The following is a 21,214-nucleotide window of genomic DNA, read 5'->3' on the forward strand; positions in this document are numbered from 1 at the left end:
TAATTGCTTTGCCACTGGTGCCTAAGCCACAATTTCAAACATTTCAAGCAGACATATAAGACATTGAGTGATAAGAAGATAATTATGCTGCGTATGGTAGAGCTGGTCAGAAAGAGGATGGCTATTCTTCTAGTAGATTTCCAACTAGATCTAATTGTCACTTGGGTTGTTGTTGCACTATGTGCCATGAAAAGGAGCCATGCCAGGAAAAGCAAGTGCTCAGTGAATTTGCAATAAAAGCAGGAGATATAAAAGCTACAGATTTCAATGTTCTAGTCAATATGATGTTCTTCCAGGTCTTACAGAAAGAAAGTGAGCTAGAGAGTTAACCAATTTCCCAGCAAATGATTGGAAATTATTGTGTTCTCTGAAAAATGTAAGTATCGTATTATTCTCTGACTTTACCCAGGAATGTAATTAACCAGAGAGCTCTCAGTGCTCGAACCAAACATCAATATTCCATTTCTCAGTTTCACAAAGAGCCATGTAGGCTTGGCCCCCCTGTTCTGCTTTCACTGCCTTCAATTATTTAATGTCATGCTCCTCCATCCAAAGCCTGCTGTTTATTATCTGTGAGTCTCGCATTATTCCTTCAGCCACCAGACTGTCCGAGCTATAATTTTCAACCTGCTGCACTGACATTTGTTGTATAACTTCCATTCCAAATGCTGGTTAATTTGGCTATGGGAAACTGAGGGCCGGAGTAACCTGGCTGGACTAGTATGGAGTTTTGTTGAGCGAGTGTATTCAATTCACTCCTGGCTTTAAGTATGAGAGTTGAGGTCTACAGCATGCTTCTTAAAATGGACCAGCTCAACCTTGTATAACTCAGGGTCTGGGATTGGGAAGGCAGCATAAGGTGCAGGTTTGGGGAGCATCTAGAGATTGGTTTGGGCTTCTTTCTGTTTTGTGCCTCGTGGTATACTGAGCAAATAGATCTCAGGTTTCTCCTGACAACAAAGAAAACAAGCCTACCTTGCAGTATTGCTGCGCCTGTCAAATTCCGTGTCCACACCACACCCAGCGTCTCATACACAGTGCCAACGTACAGCTTTAAGTTATGAAGACCTCAGCTGTTATTTGAAGGGAGTTTGTCTTCAGTAGACGTTCCCCTGAGTCAATTATTTGGAATCACTCTCTTGCCAGCAACGGTGAAATTCATTCTTTTCCAGGCTTCACATCCAAATAGAGATTTAGGTTTCAGAACACAGTCCTTCTTGTCTTTTACTTGCATTGCTTGGAGTAAATTACTCTTGCAGGGCCTGCCTCCTTTGTCAAATAAAATAGTGTCTACTTAAGAGAGTCATTGTAATTTTCTTTAATTTAATGTTTTAAAACTTTGACACAATAAAAATACTTGTGTGAGATACATGTGCATTTATATGTGCATGTGTGTGTATAGGCACACGTGTGTGTGTGTGTGTGTGTGTGTGTGTGTGTGTGTGTGAGAGAGAGAGAGAGAGAGAGAGAGAGAGAGAGAGAGAGAGAGAGAGAGAGAGAGAGAGAGAGTCTGTGTCTGTGTGCCTGGGTGTGTGAGTGTTTTTGTGCATGAGTTTTTGTATGAGTATGTGCGTGCATATGTGTGTGTGTATGTGTGTGTACTCACATGCATACACCACAGCACCTATGTGGAGGTAAAAATATAACCTCAGCTACCAGTCTCCACCTTCCTCCTTTCTTGAGATAGCCCCTTGCTTTTCTGCTGTATATGCCAAGCTAGCTAGTCCTCTACGATCTTCTGGGGTTTCTCTTGTACCTGCCTCCCGCCTTCTCCCAGGGAGCACTGGAATTACAGACTTACATTACTTTGTCTGCCTTTACATGGGATTTGGGAGCCCAAACTCATATTGATGCTGGCATAGCAAGCACATGACCCACTGAGCCATGTCTCCAGTTCAGACATATTCATTTTAAAAGATATTTTGTGTGAGGATAAATGAAACTGCTAATCATTAAAAGGAAACACAAAATAGAATGTAAGCAAAGCTGTGAAGGTTGTACAAACACGGTTTCCTGCTAGAGCCCTGAAACCTGAGTATTACACTCTGTCTATCCCAAGTGAAGTCTGCAAGTACAGGAGGGTCCAAGGCAACCACTACTGGGCTCAGATTCTCCTCTTGGAGTTGGAACAATGATCTTACTGATCTTACTCTAAGGCTGCTAAGTACATGTGGTTCCTAAAAGCGACTCTCCTAGGGCCATCAGCTTTCAGTCCCAGGGACACCACTGACCAGAGGTAAAATGGGCTCTTAGACCGCTGCAAACAAGGCTGGTATTACCGTGTTCCTCTGGTTAGCAACACCAGAGACTCTTGACAGACAACCATTTTTGATTGTGTTTACCTGGATGGGTCATGTCCTCATCTCAGACACACTGTACTGAAGGGCACAGACAGTGCTCTAGTGCCTGGCTGTGGAAAGACAGTTTTATCTGCTCTATCTAAATGGGCTGCTCAGCAGTATTTACTTTCTCTTAGACTTGTAGGAGACAGAAAGGACAAGCATTGTTGACAATGAAATCATGTCAGTTGGAAGACAGAATGGGAGACCCTAAAGGGATTCTGAGAGGCCAGCAGGGAAAGCTTGGTATGAAATGGGACCGGAGATGTGCAATGTGCACAGCTTAGGTTTTCTTGGATTAATCGACACTACAAGTAAATGTCATTTTTTCATGTTGCTAAACCCTTGAAAATATTTTAAAAATAAATCTCCTGATTGCTTAAATTTTTTTTCTTGGAATGCTTATTTAGACAGGTTATAAACTCACCATTTCTTACTTCATTGCAAAGGACCAATGCAAATTTATACAACTGAACCATGGCCAAGTTCAATATTCCATTTTTTAATTGTTCTAAACACCTGCCAAAGCACCGTTATTTCTGTGTGGGTGTCACCATCTACAGAAACTTTTCTTAAGTCATCATTTAACCACAGCATTTGTTCCTCTTGAAAAGGACTCAAGCTCAATTCTCAGCACATTTTAAATGGTGTCTCACAACCATCTGTAACTCCAGTTTCAGGGGAATCTGACATCACTCTGGGACTTCCTTGGGCACAAGGCACACATGTGGTTCATATACATACATACATACATACATACATACATACATGCATACATACATAAATACATGCTTACATGCAGGCAACATACTCATACACATCAAATAAAATAAATGAATCTGAAAAAGTTAAAGTGTCTCCCCTATTCTTTTATATACTAATGGGCATGACAAGAAGATGCATTGGTACACAGCAGCACTCAGTCTGACTCACTTACTAGCCAACAACCTCACTATCTGTAAGAGCTCTTTGGTGGCAGTCATCAGTGACGGATGGTGATGATGCTCCATGCAGAAAGAGATTTACTCAGGAAGCAGGAAGCTGAGGACAAGAAGAAAAGTTAGAATGATTTAGTGAAGAGTGGGAACCAAATTACCTCTGAATCTGTAAACCTGCAGTTTTGTCAGCTGTAGCCCACAGGTAAATCTTGCCTCCCCCAGATCCTCTGGAACACGGACAAATCACCATGAACCATGTGCATATGGCTGCCACCATGACAGTAGCAGTTAAGCGGCTGAGGCCAGGACTCTGCACTCCCCAAAGCCTAAAGTTTTTAGTATCTGGATTATTATAGAAAAAGTTTATCAGTGCTCTCTGACAGCCATGGGCATGTATGGAGAGTACTTTCAGAACTTCCTGGAAAAGCTAAGTGTTCCCTCACATTTCAGTCAATATTTGTCTCACTTCAAGATGAAATTTCCTTAAAGAGAGAAGCTCATTGCACTTGGGTGAGACACCCAGGCACTTCCCGTAGGGAGCTGTTTGGGGACCTCTTCCACTACTGAGACACCATCTCATAGGCAGGGTACCAAATCCAAAGCAAACTCAAGGAACTCTTACTGAAAAATGAAGAAGGGTGCTAGGCTGGCAAAATCATTCTTGTTACCATGGTAACGTGGTAATATCTGACATCAATACACTTCGAAAGTCCTAGCGAACAGTAGGGACCTGAGACGCACACCCCCAGGAGGCAACCTTGTGGCAATTCAAACTAGTGCGTCAGCAGAATACTCAGTCATTACTGTCACGGAACATTCAGCTGTTGATTAATAGTAAAAACAAACAAACATACAAAAAAACCCCACAAATATAAATTCCAGAAGATTGGCATAAGCTTTGGCTTCAACTCCTAACCACTTAGAGACCACAGTGAACAGCTCTTTGTGATTCGGTTTCCCAAGCCTGCTCTAAACAGCTGTCTCATTACAGATGCACGGTGAGGTGAGCGGTCAGGAATGGAGCAGAAATAAGATGCTTTTAGAATAACTGAGGATCTCATACGCATACACAGACATGAGTGGAAAATCTCTAGACAACAATAAGGTAACATTTTTAAAAATCTAAGGAGTTGGGATAAAGATCTAGTTCAGTGGTATAGACTGCTTACATCTATGGTGAGGCTCTATGTTCAAATCTTGCACCATAGAGCCCAAGCCTAAATCCAAACCCTTTTAAACAGCATTGTTTGCCTGTCTCTAAATGTAACGTACAATAAATAGTCTTTAAAGAGCTAGCTGCCTTTGGATCACTTCTTCCTATAGCTTACAAGGAATGGCTCCTCTTTTTTTCTCTATGCCACTACATCCTTATCTCTTGGTGGGTGTGGTCAACCTGGTCACCTGGAAAAATTGGACAATACAATACCTAAGACTTTAGGGGAAAATATCATTATCAAGATGGTAGTGCCTTCTTGTTTTCTCAAAGACAGATCATTGGAGAAACATTTCAAAACCTTTATAACTAACTGGCGATGTCCTCCCAAGGTCAGCCTCGCTCCCATCATCTTAACAACAACTCACTCTCACCTTATTCAGAGATGGGTTCAAGCTGATTTTTAACCTGATGTTTTTGTATTCCTCATTTCAGCTCCTACCAGCCTGGGATGTGTGGTCCCAAATCAAGTCCAAAGTTTTTACTCTATGTAAAGATAGTAACAATAATTAAAACTATAGACTCTTAACATGATATTAAGCACTGTGTTCAGATGCCACCATTTTCACTTCCCTGGCCCCAGGTGGCTATCACCAATTCACAACTGGGGAAATAAAGGCTGAGAGCTATTACAGGACGAGGTCAAAGGCACACTGTGTGTAAGTGCTTGCAACTTAACTTCAAACTGTCATGGGTTCCTATGGCAGCTGTCTCAAGGGCAAAGCATGGTCCTCCAGTTCCCAGCTTTATCAAATCAGGGGCAGCCCTAGTGTAACCTGGGGCAGAAAAAAGTAACTGCAGGAAGCTAGAAGGTGTTTCAACTCAGATTGAGTTTCCCCATTCAGTCACAAAATAAGGTTAGAGAGACAAGTGTGGATGGCCACCAGAAGGCAGCAACAGAGAACTGCAGAACTTTACCCAACATGTAGAAGTCGCGTGCTGAATCATCGGGCATCCATACTGCTTGCCTCTGCCTTCAGGCTGCATGTCTGGTAGTGCTTATCCTGACCTCTACAACAAGCTTCTACTTTGAACAGAATCCTTAGGGGAAGGAGGAAGAAGGAAGGGAGTGCAAAGTGGAGAAGGTAAAGGGGAGGCTCTACCATACCATGTCTACATGCTGTGCAACCCAAATGTCTCTGGCAATGGCTCCCTCCCCTCTAGCATATAGAATGAGTAACTTAGGAAGGGTTGTGTTGGAGTGAATTGAAAGGTTTGATCATGACCTGAAAAGAAAAGTCACTCACTTCCCACCAATCACAACCTGGCAGTGCCACAGTGGCATGAGTGGATAGCCCTCCTGCAGTTGATGTCAGCAGACAACAGCATCATCCTTGGCCAGCCAGGTTTTGGCTGTTTCTCTGGTCCATGCTTAGATTCTCTAGCTAGCTGTCTTCTCAATAGCAGCATTTGGGGAATCAAAGGCAGAATTCCATGGGGGTGCTTTTTTATTCCTCTTACAAACCTGTTTCGGCTCCCCAATTCTGTAAACAGGAGAGTCACCCCTTTAGCTGTTCAAGCCAGAAATCTTGGAGTTCCCATCTCTCTTTCCCAATTCTGTGAAGAAATGGCATGGTCTCCCCCTCCAAATGACACCAGGATTCAGGTTAAGTCCCTTGCTTCTACTGTTGGTTCCTCTGCTGAGACACTGCCCTCACTGCCTGGTACCACTGCATCAGGTTTCTCTTTTTCACTCTTTGTTTTTGTCATGGTTGTATTGTGAGACCCTTGCATAAGCAGGCCCAGAGAACAGACAGCCTTGGATTTTGTTACTCTGAGACTTGTCACCTGGTTTTGGCTTTGTTTGGCTTAGATTGTGCCTGTGTAGGCTAGGCTGGCTGGCCAGGGGGTCCCATTCATCCATCTGCCTCCCTAGGGCTGGGATTACAAGCATAGGCCACTGTGCCTACAGCTCTAGCTGTTCTGGAACTGGTTATGTACATTTTATTTGACACAAACTCATAACCCTATCTGCTCCTGAGTCCAAGTGTTGGGAGTAAAAGACCAAAGGGCTCACACCTGTCTTTAATGTGAATAACAGGAATCTAACTTTAAAAAAAATTAATTTATTATAATTTATTCAAATTACATCCCGAATGTCATCCCCTCATTTGAATCCTTCCATTCTCACTCTCCCTCTCTCTTCTGCCTTACTCTCCTCCCCTAGACCTCTAATGGAAGAGTACCTCCTACCCCACCATATGGCCACAGCATATCAGGAATCTAACTTTTAGAATTGTCTTCACATTGCTTTCTACATAGGATCTTCTGCGTGTCTATTGCTTTATCTATTGGTCTCATTCTACCCTACATACTTAGTTTCTATAACAGGAAGGGTCACCAGGTCAGTTCTCCCTGTTTCTCTCATAGATGTCACTTCTGCTTTTTTCTTCTATAGCATTTCCAGGGCATCAGTTGTATTTATTTCCCTACTGTAAGCTGATAGTGGTCATCTGTCTTGTTCACTGCAAAGCTCCCATTCTCTGCACAGTGCCTAACATACACAAGACACTCAATAAAATATTAAATGACTAAATAAATGAATGTCTAGACCTACCTTTGATTCTTTATGGCTTCTGCTGTCTCGTTTATTGTTTCGTCAATGTCTTCCCTCCCATCTGCTTAGAGATTTATAGTGTGGGGGATGCTTTCATTGTCTTTCTCCCATCTGTGAGAGATCAGAGTCACTGAGCTGCTTTCTTTTGTGGAACTGAAGAGGGCAAGGTGCAGGGAATCAAGAGACTCACCTAAGGTTTAACAGCTGAAGTGACACAACCTTTGCTGGGCCTACAATTTCACAGCAGGTCTCTAGTTCTCCTGACGCTCAGTGACCAGGTTGACTCTTTTAAGTGGCTGCTATTACTCAAGACTTAAACATACTTTGGAATATGAGAGCATGGTATCCAAATAACGACAGCAATAAGCATAAGTTCTATTAAGACTGCTCTTACTTATATTGCTTGTCTTGTTAAATAATAAGCAACCAAGCCTCATTTCTCCGTCCTGCTCTGAGAAAAGAGGAGCTCGGGCTGGAATGTCATCGTCAGACACCATTTCCAGGCTTTATGAAGATTTATTGTAAGGGACGTGCTATAGTGCGTAATAAAGCTGGCGTCACTGATTGTGGCAATGACAGGAAGTAATCCGAAAGCCATGGCTGCTGTATATTTTAATTAGTGTAACGTGCACATCTAAAATGCAGGTGTATCTACTTATTATTCTGCCCCATGTTCTCTTAAATGTGAGACTGTGAAAGACTGCTCCAGGGGAGAATGGCTACATATAAGAGATCATTTGTAAGCCTGGTGTTATTTGGATTAAAAGCAGTCAGCAGCCTTAGACAGCCCATCTGGGGACTCCTCCTGAGATGTTCCTGAGGTCAGTGAAGCACCCGTGGCCTTCTTTCTCTTTGTATTTTTCTTTATTTGTTTGCTGTGATTCCAGACAACATCTTGCTAAGCAGCCTAAGCTGGTCTTGACCTTGGGATTCTTGCCTCTGCCTCCTGATGCTGAACATATAGGGTGGGCTTCCATGCCTGCAAAGCTCTCTATACAAGCACCTTATAGTTTGTAGATTATATGTGACTGTCACACCTGAGTATGGCTATTCCTATGTCATTCTCATCCAATCCTTTCATCTTTGAAACAAAAATGCACAATAAGGGAGTCTCCTAATCTCACCTGGACTCCCTTAGTGATAATATAAGAAAAACTATTTTATTTCAGTGCAATAATTATCTAGTTAGCTACCCAAGTAATTGATTTATCAAATGTACATTGTTTGAAAAGACAGATGCCAACAATTTTCTTCCATCTTTGAATGTACCTGTCATTACTCCCACCAAGAGATAGGGGCTAGTTGGCTGTCCAATAGAGTGTGACACAGGTTATATGGTATGTTCTGAGCACACATCTTAGGGAATTAGTGTTTCTGTCCTCTTGGGATCTAGTTCTCACAGAAAGGGACTCAGGTGATTCTCACTAAGAAGGAATCTCACAGACAGTCACCTGTCCAGCTTGTATCTTTCCTGTCATCTTAGTCATGTAATTGGCACAGCAATGGGACCATCTTAGATGTTTTGGCCTTAGGTAGAACCTCTACACAGTGCAACCACAACTGTGACTGCACCAGCACCACATAAAGGCACCAGAAGTTGAACCTGCTTATAGTGCCTGGTTCTCAGAGTCACAAGAGAATGAGTGATAGAGGGTTTTTGTTTGTGTGCGTGTTTGTTTTGTTTTATGCAGCAGTAGTTACCAACATAAGAGGTTTGTCCTTGCTACATTGGCTCAGTGCACATCTATTGAACAACTTTGAGATTGCTAGAGGGATTTGCAGAGTAATAAACGGAAGCAGCAGCTGAAGGACCTCAAGTTGCTGCCCCTGCAGGGAGATAGGTGATATGCTGTTCTAGTCCTTAAAGATTTAGCCTTAAGACCAAAAGAGTGGACTAGAAAAGCAGATTTATAGGGTCACTTGTGATACTTTCAGTGATAATACTGAGCTGTGCATTTGAAGACTATTCAGGCCAAACTACCAAATCAGAGAAGACAGAAGGAGGGTACAATTCAGCCTCAAAAAGCAAGACTTACCCATGTTTAAAAGACAGCCAAACTGCAATGCAGGAGGAGTGGGGTAGCATGAGGATAGTAGGTAAGGCAGAATGGAGGAGGTCGTTCCCTGGAGGCAGTTCAGTGTGAGTGGAACTTCCTGAAAATTGGTGGTGACTAAGGAGGACACCCAGACATGGCTAACCTCTTGCACTGAGGCCTTGGACACAGTGCTGAGCACACACACACTGGGCACTAACGACTGATTTTTAAAAGTGACTCATCAGAATCATTATGTCAATGGGACCCACATCTGTCACTGTGATCTTGACTCTTAGTGTTATAGAATTTTCATATACAAGTATTAAATAAAAGAATATTCCTGAGGTAATTAGTAGTGAAAGAAATAAAGCTGGCTCTGGAATTAAATGGCAAGTTGGAGAACTCTGGGAAACAAATAGAAGCACAAACACCCAGTCACCAAGACAAACTCAGTGCCCTTAGACACACTCAGTGCCCTTAGACACACTCAGGTCCCTTAGACACACTCAGAGCCCTTAGGCATACTCAGCTCCCTTAGACACACTCAGTGCCCTTAGATACACTCAGGTCCCTTAGACACACTCAGTGCCCTTAGACACACTCAGGTCCCTTAGACACACTCAGAGCCCTTAGGCATACTCAGCTCCCTTAGACACACTCAGAGCCCTTAGGCATACTCAGCTCCCTTAGACACACTCAGTGCCCTTAGACACACTCAGCTCCCTTAGACACACTCAGAGCCCTTAGGCATACTCAGCGCCCTTAGACACACTCAGCGCTCTTAGGCACACTCAGCTCCCTTAGACACACTCGGCACCCTTAGGCATACTCAGCGCCCTTAGACACACTCAGAGCCCTTAGGCATACTCAGTGCCCTTAGACACACTCAGCGGCCTTAGACACTCTCAATGCCCTTAGACACACCCAATGCCCTTAGACACATATCATTGTCCTTAGTAGCAGCAGTTTTGGGCTCTTTAGCTGTTGCTTTAGCTTGTTACCCTGCCAGGTCCTCACACAGCTTCCAGGGACTGCCTGGGGTGGTGAAGGAAAGAAGAAACACAGACACACAGACATGTATACATATGTGCTGGGATCAGGTGATCTGGGAGCCTCAGAAGGTCAGCATGTTTCTTATACAGAGCTGAACCATTATATGTACAGCTGGGTCAAGGAGGCAGGCTAGCTCTCTCACTAGGAGCGTTCTCCTCAGGAGGACAGGCTTCAAGCCTTAAGTGTCTAGTGTGGAGAAGGCCGGGATGGACATTTTCTTCACACTGTCAACATCTGCTCATGGACCAGAGAAAGGCTTCGCCATCCCTTTGACACTCACCTCTGGAGGATGCTTCGTCTCTCTCCCAATGGTCTGAGGCTGAGGTCCTTGCCATGGCCGTCTCATGGAGACAACACATGTTCACTGGAGACTTCATTCATGCAAAGCCTTCTTATTTCTCCACACTACCCTGCATTTCTACATGGAAAGAAGTGAACAGATTTCCTGAACTACTTTCTCTGTTTCTCGGATTTTAGATATCACTCACCAAATTCTCTGCAGAGATGAAGATTTTTGGTTCATTTATGTTGCATTTTCTTTACCCTGTCTGTGTAATTATATTGCAGCTTTTGATTAACTACACCTTGGTGTTTCTGTTACTATGACTATGTAAATATTTCTCACCATTCAGTCAAATGAGGTGTCATCATTTGGTTTAATGTGTTAAGTTACTTATGTTTAACTGGCTTTCCAACTGATTTCATTTTTACTACGCAGAAATGAGTGAACCCTTTCTGCATTTCCAGGTAACTTCCAAATAGCTTTTCCATGTAGATTTTCACAATTTTTAACTTGCAGTTTCTTGGTTTCAGAGTGTTCTTGGTTTCTTGGTATGCATGCATTGGGCAAAAGGAAGACACTGTAGAAACCAGAGACTGCCTCGGGAGTCCCTCCTCATGTTTTGTTGATTTTTGTTTCTTTTTTTTCCATAGTCATATCTTATGTTTATTTTTTATTACATCTTAATTAATTTATTAATATTACATCTCTATTGTTAGCCCTTCCCCTGTTCCCTCCCATTCTTCTGTCCCTCCCACTTCCCCCCTTCTCCCCTCCCTATGCCTGTGATTGGGGGAGACCTCCTCCCCCTATATATGTTCTTAGAATATCGAGTCTCTTCTTGGTAACTTGCTATCCTTCCTCTGAGTGCCGCCAGGCCTCCCCATCCAGGGGATGTGGTCAGAAAACGGGCACCAGAGTTCGTGTGAGAGTCAGATCTCACTCTCCACTCAACGGTGGAAAAAGATCTTCACCAACCCTTCATCTGACAAAGGTTTAATATCCAAAATATATAAAGAACTCAAGAAATTAAACACCACAAAACCAAACAACCCAATTGCGAAATGGAGCTTGGAACTTAACAGAGAATTCTCAACAGAGGAATATCAAATGGCTGAGAAACACTTAAAGAAATGCTCAACCTCCTTAATCATCAGGGAAATGCAAATCAAAACAACTCTGAGATTCCATCTTACACCCATCAGAATGGCTAAGATCAAAAACTCAAATGACACCACATGCTGGCGAGGATGTGAAGAGAGAGGAACATTGCTGGTGGGAATGCAAACTAGCACAACCACTTTGGAAAGCTATCTGGCACTTTCTCAGAAAAATGGGATTTTTGTTTCTTTTGAGACAGTGTCTCCCGGAGAGGCTGCCTGACCATTGGGCTCCAGGGACCTGCCTGTTTTCACCTCCCCAGTGCCCAGATTACAACTAAGTACCACTACACCTGGCTTTTTGAATGAGTTGTAGGGTTTGAACTCTGGTCCCCATGCTTGCAAAGCAAGCGTGTTGCCAACTAAGCTATCTACCAGCCCTCAGTGTATTCCCCAAGAGATTTCTCTTGGAACCACAGCCCAGTTCCAACCTGGGCTGCCATCTCTGTGGAAGGAGCTCTGGGATTTTCCTTTCCTACCCTGAACTGAAGAGCTTTTTCTGCACAGCCGCCCGCCCCCATCCCCGCCACACTGTAGTCCACTCGTCAGTCTTATTGGAACAACAAAAAAAGATTCTCTGAGAGCAATTGTTTTGAAATACGAAAGTGAACATTTTTTCCTATTCTCATCCTTGACTAGTGGTTTAGGAGACAGAAAATTGCAGGTTGAGAATCATTTCCCTTGGAGTTTCAAAGGTATAATTTTATTGTGTCTTGGCTTTTAGCGTTAGTAAGAAGATTTCTATCATCCTGATGCCCTCGGTATATCTGTGTTCTCTCTCTTTCTCTCACTCTGTCTGCATGTGTGTATTTGTATAGGTGTGCACGTGTATATGTTGCATGTGTGTGTCTCTCTCTCTCTGTTGCATGTGTGTATCTGTATACATGCGTATGTTGTATGTGTGATGCGTATGTGTGTTGCATGTGTCCCTGTAGGTGCACCTGTCTGTGTGTGGTGTGTGTATGCATGCACATGTGTGATTTGCATATGCATGTGCCTGTGTTTGTGATACATGTGTGTGAGTGTGAGTACGTGTATGTGAGATATGTGTGAGTGTATGTGTGTGTGAGTGTAAGTGTGTGTGAGTGTGAGTATGTGTGTGTAAGTGTGTGTGTGCTTATATGTACTATGTATAATTTTAGGTAAATATAAAATAATATGACTCTTTAAGTGTTTATCAAATAACCTTGTATTATTTGCCCCACATCCCTCCTTCTCTATGAGTTTTGACTTTGCTCTCTCCCCCCTAGTTGCAGCACCTTCTCCGGCCTGAGAAGACCACCTTCTGCCATTCCTTTCTCCAGCCCATGTCCTTGACCTCTGCCCAGGTCACCTTTATACTGTCTTGGCTTCTGTGGTTGTACCATGTGGCCAGCTCTGAAATCACATACACAAACAACAACAAAAACAAACCCAGCAGGTTGTATCTATATATTTATGCATACATGTACATACATACACATACATAGAAATATGTAACAATATTTTAAAATGCCATCAAATTGAGATGTGGCATGGGTGGGACTGGAAGGAGAAAAAAAAGGAGGAGTAAAGCGATGCAATTCCATTTCAGTTAAAAACATATTTTTTAAAAGTGAGGGTGCACAGAGATGCTTGGGGAAGAGAATGTGACAGCTCGTGCAAAGTTTAGAGTGCTGTATCTATTGATGGCTGAGGACTGCCCAAGAATTACCACAGCGAGGAGCAAGATACAGACAAAATGTTTTCTCCTTCGAGCCGCCTGATGCAGCCAACCCTGATTAAGCATTGATTTTTGACTTGTGGCCTCCTAGACTGTGACAAAATAAGCCAAAGTTACCCTAAGTCACCAGTTTGCAGTGATTTGTTACTGCAGCCACAAGAAGCCTGCATAGTTACTGATTGTCACCTCCTGTGACAGCATACCTGAGCGATTGTTACCCCAGTTATAGGGGACACATGTGACCTTCATGAGAATGAGCTAGATACATCTGGAAGCCAGTACCACAGATACTCCCTGAAGGACCCTAGCAGGCATAGCAAACATGGGGCCAGCAGGTCTTGCCCTCTCCACTTCCCTCTCCCTTACTAAACCGTTAGGTTCTCCTATTTAGATACTTCCACATACTCACTTAATAAGCCTCATCTAATATAAAATAAAATCATTTCTGTAAAGCCGTTTGCTGTCTGCTTCAGATGCAGCCCCCTTGGCTCACTGCCTTGTTTAATAAAGGATCTCTTTGTGTTGGAAATTGTTTTTTGGGTGTGGTCTATGCCTAATCTGGGATTCCTCCTTTGTTTTAATAACTCTGATATATACATTCTTTTTTTTTTCAAACTCTCCCCAGCTCGACTGAACTTCAGCGCCTAACATATTTCTTTCTATGTTACTCAGTTTTCCATTACAGCAACCTGAAATTGGGAGAAGCAACTTGAAAGACTTTATTTGGTTCACAGTCCTGGAAGTATCAGGTATGGTCAGTTGGCCCCATTTCTTCAAGGCTATAATGAGTCAGCTTACCATGGCAGGGAAAAGATATATACTAACCTATTGCTTTGTCTGTTATGTTTGTATTTATTAGAATTGTTTTTGTTGTTACCTCTTGCTTCTGTTATGAACTATTTGAAAATATTTTGTAAACTTCACTTAAGTTTTTTCTACTCTTTGCATTCTTTAGTCTACTATTCTCATTTTCCACTACCTGTCCCTGTCTATCATACATACACAAATGCATAGCTTCCACCGAAAACGTAATTCTCCTTAACTCATTGTTTTATTGATGATAAAGAGGTATGGGAAGTTTGTGTGCTAAGATGGGACTTATGGCCTTGTGTCTAATTTTAGATTGCACAGGCAGCCAGGCATTTGTATTCCCAAGCAATCCTTGTTGGGAGCACTTCAGTTTTCCCAAGTGAAGATCCATCCAGTATGATGACTGGGGATAGTGCCAATGCTAATGCAAACACAGAGCTAAGCCCTTGGTAGGAAGCTGTGGATCTTGTCGTAGAAACAGCTTTCTACTCAGGACTCTGTTTTCCTTTCAGTCTCACTACCTTTCCCTGAAGTATGTAGTCGGGGACCCCCCTCAACTCAGTTCATCACCAGCTCTTTGTTTTATGAAGGCTCCTGGAGGTAGCCACAGTGACTGCCACTGGCTCCACAGACAGATTCCTGTAATTCTTAAGCTTGTACTAAAAGCTTGTGGGACTTTTGAGATGGAGGAAGAGACTTCTTTGTTTACTCACTGACCATCACTCTGCCTTCTCCATAGTCTATGTTTTAGGAGGTAGCCGTTTCATTTATTGCAAGACAGCTTGATCCAAGATGGAGCTTCAATTTCTGTATCCCACAAGATGCTCCAATTTTCAAAAGGAGGATGCTGTTTTACATAATTATCTTAAAGCTGGAAATCCATCTGGATAATAGATTTGGATAAATGCAAGGAACTTACAAACAGACAGATGTTTGCATTTATTAAAAATATAGCCAGGCCTAAAAATTTAAGTACTTTAGTTAATACCATGTTCCTATTTTATAGCATTTCTCACTGATTTCTAAAATTATAAGATCTCCAAAGGTAGGAATCTCTGCTATGATCCTACATACTACCCTTACCATGATGTTGGGTGACAAGTCTCATGCTTGCAGGAGCCATGTGCCCTAGGAGTTTCCTGTAGAACTCAATAGGGCCAGACTGCATTCACACTCAGAACCTTTGAGGTTTGTCTTTCATAATGACAGAAAGAGAGAAAGACAGAGAGACAGGGAGACAGAGAGAGAGAGAGAGAGAGAGAGAGAGAGAGAGAGAGAGAGAGAGAGGTGAAGGGGGTGGGCAATCCTTCAATCCATCTCCTTTCTCAGAACTCAGTTCTTTGTCTCACAAAGAAACAGACGAGCACTGTCTCAGCTGTTTAGTCCAAATGCCAATGACTCAAGTCTCTACAAAAAGCAATTCACACTTATTTCTATCTCTCTCAGAGTCCACAAACAGGATGTTTCTGGGAAAGAGAAATTAAAAACAAACAAACAAACAAACAAACAAACAACCCCAAACCTTTCTGTCTTTCAAAGATACTTAGGGAACATAGGAGCACAGCACTCAGGTCTGCTTCACAAGGAAAAGCAGACAATTTAGTACACATAGAAGGACAAGATTAAAAAAAAACCTCAATAAGTAAATGTGATAAACACATCTGGCAAACTGAGTAAGTGCTCACAGAAAGTGAGTCAAATCCATTATCATAAAGGCTTGGGGGATGTTTGTAACCAACAGGTTTCCCCCATAGTTTTAATCAGGAAATGATTGACACATAGTAATTGTAAATATTTAGTGTGTAGGAAGTGATGTTTTGCTATTGCACACTGCCATGTGACAAACTTTCTCTGAAAACGATGCAATATCCATGCACGGCTACTCACTGCAGAAAGCAAAGCCACAGCACACAGAAGTAATGATTGCAACAGCATCCCACAGGCTGGAGGATACTTAGAGGACATCGGTGGACAAGGTTACCAAGCTGCTTCCCTGGGATTGCAGCTTCTTGTTCTCAGAAGATGCTGCGAGAACAAAGCAGAAGGCAGGGCCACGAAAGAAAAGGAGTAGAGTGGGGGCCCAGGGGAGCACTTCAGCCACCATCTATTGAACAGACTCCCAGCCTAAGGCCTCCACCATCCTAAGAGGTTAAAGCTGTTCCTATCTTTCCCCTCAGCACTGTCTTCTTTCTTTCCTCGGTGTTCAATGCTTTGCCCACGCCAGGGAATGAATTTGGCAATGCCCTGGATGACTATCAGAATCCTATTACCAACGAGTTTTTTTTTAAATTGGAGTTACAGACAGCAGTATGGGTGACTGGTTACTTACCAGGAGGCAAGGATGAGTCAAAAGCATCTGGATCGCGGAAGAACCCACCCACAACGGAAACACCATGCCAATGCGGTGCTGACTCATGGGAGCTGCAGTCTCAGTGCAGCTTGCCGGCAAGTCCGCAGTCAGAGCTTCGCTTCTCTCCGCTTCTGTTGCTCAGAGTCTCCTCTGTAAGCAGCTGTTCACTCTTCTTTTATACTGCCGGGGAAAGACCCTCCAGAAACTTCTAAGTTTCTGTTCTCCCAGGCAGGTGACATTTTGCTTACCTCCTAAGTCTCCTGAGTGTTCCACTCCCTCCTGGAGGCAGTGTTTCAATTCAGAGGAAGCTGCCATACAACACACTGGGTGTGAATTCGCCACCACAACAGAAACAATCTATGTATCTAGTATATATTTGCCCATTGGTGTGTACAGCATTTCCTTTATTCCTTCTACCATCTCTCAGCGGAGCCTGTGACCATGCCTTGCCGACTATGAGTGAATACTGTGCACAGCTTACCTAGTTTATGGGCACCCATTTGGTTAGTGTACGCCAAGTTTTTTAGTTTGATGTAAGCTCATTGGCTCATTTTTAAATTTTGTTGCTCTTTTTAAAAACCTCGTTGTCAAGCAGTTCAGTAAGAGGACTTCTCCATGTGTTTTCTTTCAGAGTTCTTTTTTCCCCCCTCAGCTTTTCCATGTATGTCATCAGCCAATTTTCAGTTAAAATAGGATGAGTCCAATCTCACTTGTTTGCATATGGATATCCAGTTTTCCTATCAGCATTTATTGAAGAGGCAATATATTATGCATTCTTGGCATATTTGTTGATGATGCTTTGAAGATGTGTGTGTAAATTAATTTCTGGTCTGTTTTATCCATTAGTGTAACACAGTGGTTCTCAACTTCCCTGATGCTGTGACCGTTCAATACAGTTCCTCGTGTTGTGGAGATCGCCATACAACGAAATTATTTCATTGCTACTTCATATCTGTAATGTTTCTACTATTGTGAATCATAATGTAACTATGCAATATGCAGACTACCTTATTGCAACCCCCAAAGGGTTCACGGCCCACGCTTTGAGATTTGCTGCTCTAACATGTCCTCAGAAACAACTGGGCACCCTAGTGGATAGTGTTTTGATGACTATAACTTGATAACATAGTTTTAAATTAAGGACTATGATGCCTCTGTGTTCCTCTTCAAGTTGATTTGTCTGTTCAAAGTCTTAAATAATTCTACAGAAATTTTAGGATTTGTTTTTCATTTCTATGAAAAAATTGGAATTTTATGCAATCTGTATTGAGTCTGTAGCAGCCTTCTTGTGTACATGGAGATTTAGAGATTGCTAACCGCCTGTGGCTACGAGATTGCTTTCCATGTATTTATGTCTTCTTTCATTAATGTCTCCTAGCTTTTTAGACTCCAGGTATTTTCTCTACCTGACTAAATATATTTCTCATTTTTCCCCTTCTTGATGATAATTTAAATGGAATAACTTTTAAAATTTATTTTTGGGGTAGTTGGATTTTAGTATATAAAATGAAACTTTTCTTCATATGTTAACCTTGTTATCTTTCAACTTTACTAATAACTTTATTAATTGTTTCTGGAGGAGGGCCTTGTGCACTGTGTTTCAGATGCTGATTCAGTGCCCTGAGATCTGGTTACTGCCCTGCCATAGGCATTGTTATGTACCCATGTGATGTAAAGAATGTTCCCCCTGTTATCCCAGATTGGCTAATAAAGATGCTGAAGACTATGACTGGGCAGAAGAAAGGTAGGTTCCCAGGCATAGAGTTGAGAGAGCACTAGGACTTATGAGAGAGAAGGAGAAGCAAAAGAGGTATCAGGAGAAAAGGAAGCCAGAGAGGAAGGAGTTGCCATGGGCACATGGTCATGAGGACAGACTGATGGAGCAGAAGCCACCCAGGAGTCATCAGGTTGCAAGTGATTGGTTTTTATGTGAAGTTTAAGAGTAGTAAGCTTAGAATAACAGAATCTGCTCAGCATAGTACCTACAGCTTAATAATAAATAAATCCTAGTCCTTGTGTGTCTACTATTTTGGAAGCTAATGGGGTAAAAAAAATACTATTGCATTATTAATTAGTGATCTACAAATTCTAACTGTATCTTTGATTAACTTCAGAAAAGAAGCATTTTGAACTGATCACCGTGGTGCACACTGTTTATCCCAGTATTTGCAGGTAGATCCCTGTAAGTTTGTGGTTAACCTGGTCTATACAACAACTTCCAGGACAGCCAGAGCTACACAGTGAGACCCTGTCTCAAACAAAACAAAACAATATAGCAACAACAAAAAACAAATACTCTGAACTGTTTATTAGGCCTTTAAAAAAAACAGATCTCCACGTGGAGCTTTATAAGTCTGCTTGGCGATGTTATGCTCACTTTATCCTTCACAGTGCATGTGAACTTGCATTTGAAGATGTAAGCATGTCTTTCTGTTTTGACAGAATTGTTTTGACAAGTGAATGTGGTCTCCCATGTCCTCAGTCTGGCAGGATTGTCTCTCGGGCCACAGTTAAGTGGGGCTGAGGGAAGGTCAGTGGCTGTTACTGGCTCTACAGTTAACAGGCTATTGTTGGAGACATGGTCTTGCTAGATCCCTAGGGAAGAGGACTTGCTCTTGACACAGGCAGAGCAGGGCCACATCAGAGTTCATGGCGGAACAGAGTTCAGGGAACTGAACTAGGTAGACCTGTTACCAAGGTCACAGATGTTTTTTTCTCTAGTTCTTGTTTGGCATGGCTGAGAATGGAAATGGAGCTGTGTCCCAGACGTGCCTCAGGGCCCACAACTGGGACCAAAGTCAGAAGGCCCAAGATGGACAACATGGGTAGGTGTGTTTCCTACCATGTCTGTTTGTGACACCTGGCTCTGGATTGGTATTAGCATATCGCTGTTGTGAGAGCACAAGGCAGCTTCAGGATGTGATGGCAGCAGACCTCTTTCCAGATGGGTGTATCTCCCCAAAAGTCTCTGCACAGGGAGCAGATCACCTCAGGATCGACCAGCACGGCTTCTCTGAGGCCCGCTGATAAATACAGCTGATTGTAGGCCTGGGATCGAGTGAGGTTAGAGTGAAGGTCAGAGGGAAAAAAGCTGCCTTTGGTCTGTATTCAGAGCTGTGCGGTCGGACCACCACCACAGCCCAGAATGCCCTCTCATGACAGTGTTCTTCCATTTGGGGCTTCATAAAATTTCTGTATCTTCTTTTCTAGAGGCCTGAGAATGTTGTTTAGCTGTTAGAGCACCCGCTTAGCATGCAGAAGGCTATGGGTTTGGTCCTCAGCACTACATAAAGAAGGCGTGGAGTTTGTCTTAGGATTTTATTGCTGTGAAGAGACACCGTGACTGGCAGTTCTTATAAAGGAAAGCATTTAATTGGGGCTGGTTTACAGTTCAGAGGTTTAGCCCATTATTGTCATGGTGGGAATCATGGTGGCATGAAGGCAGACATGGTGCTGGAGAAGGAGCTGGGAGTTCTACATCTGGATCTGCAGGCTACAGGAAGAGACAGTGGGCCAACAGCTCTAGAACCTTCTATGGACCAAGAAATACAGGCTACTTGAAAGTCAGGCTATGAGGTCTGTGTGACTCCTATGCCTTAGTCCTGCCTACCAAATTATACCTGCTCTGGGTAGAATCCCTCAATCCTCTTAACAGTTTGGTGATATTTATGATGGCAGACCCCAGAACTAATAGTTGGGGCTGCAGATAATTTTAATGATTACTCATTAAACACAAGAATGTAGTGAGGTGTTCTTTAAACACAATGTTTTCAATGTCAAGAAAGACAGGCAAAGGGAAGGAGCCTTATGAGCACTGACTTATAGGCACTGTGAAGGTCAAGCAATGTTCAGAGTGAGGATGCCTGTCCCTGCTGGCCTCAGCCTCTGATTATCCCATGGCTCCTGCTTTCCAGCAGAACACTTAGTGTGCTGGTAGCCTTGGCTCTTCTCTTATGTATTTCCTTTAGACTAGAAATAGACAGTAGTAAAACAGTTAATATTCCTGGAAAGTTTGCTACAAGGTAGGCATATTGTGAAAACCTCTTTGCCCTTATTTGGTTTACTCTTAAGTTTTCAAAAATCTGTTCTCATCAGTCAAGTTTGTCCAATGAGAGATCACTAAATGAGGCAGCACATGTAAGCTGAGTATGGTTCTAATAAACTCTGACCAATAGAAGATGCCATGGAATTTGTCTGAATCACTAAATCATAGATAGTTAGAAGAAGATGGTTCAACTCTTGCTAATATCATTCAAATTGTAGATCCTTTGCCATTTTGTTTGACTGACTCTTAAAAAATTTAAGAGAGAGATGGTGAAAAATATCATATTTCCAAACAACTCCGAAGAAATCCTAGCTGCCTTGTCATTTATCCACAACTGTAAAGAGACAGATGAAGAATCGTCAGGACAATTTTGGAGGCATAAGCTAGAAGTGACATTGGGGATATTTCTACTAGCTTTCCATCTTCAGAGACGACCTCTGTGTCCTCTGTGCAGTACACTAGTCCAGGAAGAGATCAAAGGTGCAAGCCCCTGGAGCTGGGAAGATGGCTCTGAGCATAAGCATTTGCTGTTCTGGGTTTGGTTCCCAGAACCCACATAGCAGCTTGTAATGATTGGAGTTGTCTTCTGGACTCCAATGGCTCCAGGCACGCAGCAGTGCGCATACATACACGCTTAAATAAATCTTTTAAAATAAATAGAAAAATTGAAAGGTGCATGCATGAAACATTGCATCTTGAATTCTTGAGCAGCATTTCCCAAGTTTCTCAGA

At 42.7% G+C, this 21,214-nt stretch overlaps 1 long non-coding RNA gene across 1 annotated transcript; it reads right to left on the reverse strand.

The window, feature by feature from the left end:
• Window positions 1-3,209: 3,209 nt before the first annotated feature.
• LOC311605260 lies at window positions 3,210-16,520 on the reverse strand. Its single transcript, XR_014781867.1, has 3 exons — window positions 16,418-16,520; window positions 10,417-10,554; window positions 3,210-3,380 (listed from the first exon to the last, which is right to left on the reverse strand). It is a non-coding gene; the product is annotated as an uncharacterized lncRNA (long non-coding RNA).
• Between the last annotated feature and the right edge of the window lie 4,694 nt (window positions 16,521-21,214).

This window comes from Acomys minous (assembly GCF_964271855.1).
Source record: "Acomys minous genome assembly, chromosome: 9".
NCBI lineage: Eukaryota > Metazoa > Chordata > Mammalia > Rodentia > Muridae > Acomys > Acomys minous.